The following is a 2,633-nucleotide window of genomic DNA, read 5'->3' as shown; positions in this document are numbered from 1 at the left end:
CTCAAGCTATGAGCACTCTAAAGCCTTAAGCAATTAAGTAGTACAAGCTCCAATGGAACTCAAATTAGAATAACAGTAAATTCTGTAATTTTTTTTACTTGGAATGACTCTTACTTAGAACAGTAAGTTCTGCATGTAAAATGTGATTTTTTTTCCTTGAAAAAAATAATGTGGGAAAAAAAAAAAAAGAATAATTATCTGAGTGCAACAAGGAAACAAGATATTTTTAACCTCTTTTCCTGAAAGCCAGATTCAGCATCTACTGTCAGTCTAGTCTCATATATTCTCAATGCTGATATACAGTGAGATATGAAAATCTTAACTAACTTACAGTCTGATGAGGCTATTGTTCTTTTTTTTTAAAAAAAAAAAAATCTGCCTGCTGCCTGTGTGCTATATACAATTCCAGTACTTAATGAGTTCTTCCTAACATCTACTTTTTTTTCCAATAAATTTGTATTCTTTATGAAGCCCAGATTCATAATTACCTATGGATACCTCATGAAACTTATAGCACATTCTTCTTTGCAACAGCTATGAACATTTTCTTTGAATTTTTTGAATTCCACACATTCATATCCTCTTGACGGTGTTTCTGATTGCCCCCACTATGTCTTCCTCTCTGCTGAGATGTGTTATCTCTTCACTTCAGTTTCTAAGATCAAAGTCCCAAAGATCTATAGCTTATTGAAAAAAGCTTGACATCTAAATACATATGTTTCTTCACGATTCTTCGACAAGTTCCTCCCTCAACAGGATTTTCAGTATCATTTTCCCACCTGTTATTTCAGTTAAGGAGATAAAAGGAGATAAGAGATTACTTCACTTTTTTCTATCCTCAATTCCACAGGAAACAAGGATTCACTGTAATAGTAAGTCTGTGGGGACAGCTTTACTGTCTATGTCATGGTCTATTGCAGCATGGCCTGTTGCCTGAAATTACATAGAATCACTGAATTATGAAGGTTGAGAAAGATCAATATGATTATCTAGTCCGACTGTTAACCCACCACCACCATGCCCATTAACCATGACCCTCAGAGCCACATCCACTCCTTTCTTCAGCAGTTCCAGGGATGGTGATACCACCTTTTCTGTGGGCAGCCTCTTCCAATGCCTGACCATTCTTTCTAAGAAGGAATTTTTCCTAATATCCAACCTGAACCCACCTACTCTGGTGCAATTTAAGGCCATTGCCTCTCGTCCAAAAGAGTATTAAATAGTGTAGGGATAAAGATCTTCCAGATTAAATTAAAAGCACTTCTGTAGTAGTACATGAAGGAAGATTTAATGATGTAATTTGCAATCCAAATCACCAGAATAGTTAGTAGAAAGAATGTGAATGGGAAGAAAGTAAGACTAAGAGGATACAGATAAGAATCAATGGATTCAGTCTTCAGGTATCAGAGGAAAGATTTTCAGTCCCCTATTTGGTAATTGCTGTAATGATTTTATACAGACAGTTTGAAGTGCAACCATCTTAGTGGTTTACTTCATGTTTCTTAAGGAAGTGTACAAATATTCTTCCATATACAATTTTAAATATTTGAAAATATTACATGTGACACACTTTTCTTACTGGATGTTTCTGCAGTGGCCACAGCTCATTCTCATTGGATCTGATATCTATTAATTCCCCTGTCCCTTCCACATTAGTAAGTAGACAGTTTTCTCCTAAATACCGAACAACAATAAGCAAGCTTTGTAACTGTATTAGATCCAGCTTGTCAGGCTGTTACTGCTGACACTGAAGTGGCTGCTAAACTAGTACTGTATAAACTAGAAGATTATCGCTTATCTTTTCCCCTTATTCAGTCTGTCATCCACTGAACATGTTTGTCTAAAACTTCATCCCTGTCTGCTCTTTACTCTGGATCCAGCTGCCCATGTCAGTATAGCTGCAACCGCAGCTCATGCGCATCTTTCCCTGTCATTCACAACAAATGAACCTACAGCTGCAAGACACTGCTACTCAGAGAAGACTACTGCTATCACCACTCAAAACACCACCACCAGGATGCACTGTGATTTCCCTGGTTTTCACACAGCCATCTGGGAGTTTTGGCTTTCACAATCATGGCAGACATTCCCAGTGGAGACATCTGCTATTAGGTTCCCTGATGTGTTACCATCTGAAGATGTGGAAGCCGGATGCTCTGTCATGCTGTCATTGCCAGAAAATCAGCTCCAGCTTCTCTCCAGTACTTCAGATGAAGCTGCAGCCCTTTTCTGCCAATTGAACAAGAGAAACCTTGGCAATCAGCTCTGGACTACTGCTGCTGTGAATTGTAGTTGTTTTACCCTTTCATCTTTCCCTAAGGAATGTCCTGTCCATCTTACTGCATCCTGTCATTGGCTCTCTGGCCTTACCTGTTATGCTCCCTCTGACGTTTTTTCTAGTTTTCTGTTCCATGCTACCCAGACCAGGGCTGTACCTTCTTTCAGTTCTTCTCAGTGGCCTAAAGATCTTCATATGAATAGTCTTCCCTTTCTCAAACATTTATAAATCTGTATTTATGTTCCTTCCAGTTTTTCTGCTCAGTTATCACTGTTCTTTTTTTTTTCCATATCCAAAAATGCTCACTGCATATACAGTTCTTAGAACAACATATGATTATCTCTATATCACCTTA

At 38.0% G+C, this 2,633-nt stretch overlaps 1 non-coding gene across 1 annotated transcript; it reads right to left on the bottom strand.

Moving 5' to 3' along the window:
- Nucleotides 1-2,146: 2,146 nt before the first annotated feature.
- Nucleotides 2,147-2,253, bottom strand: MIR6545 (microRNA 6545). Its single transcript, NR_105410.1, has one exon. It is a non-coding gene; the product is annotated as a microRNA 6545 (primary transcript).
- Between the last annotated feature and the right edge of the window lie 380 nt (nucleotides 2,254-2,633).

Source organism: Gallus gallus, chromosome 2 (assembly GCF_016699485.2).
Source record: "Gallus gallus isolate bGalGal1 chromosome 2, bGalGal1.mat.broiler.GRCg7b, whole genome shotgun sequence".
Classification (NCBI taxonomy): domain Eukaryota; kingdom Metazoa; phylum Chordata; class Aves; order Galliformes; family Phasianidae; genus Gallus; species Gallus gallus.
This window is presented reverse-complemented; position numbering and strand designations above follow the sequence as displayed.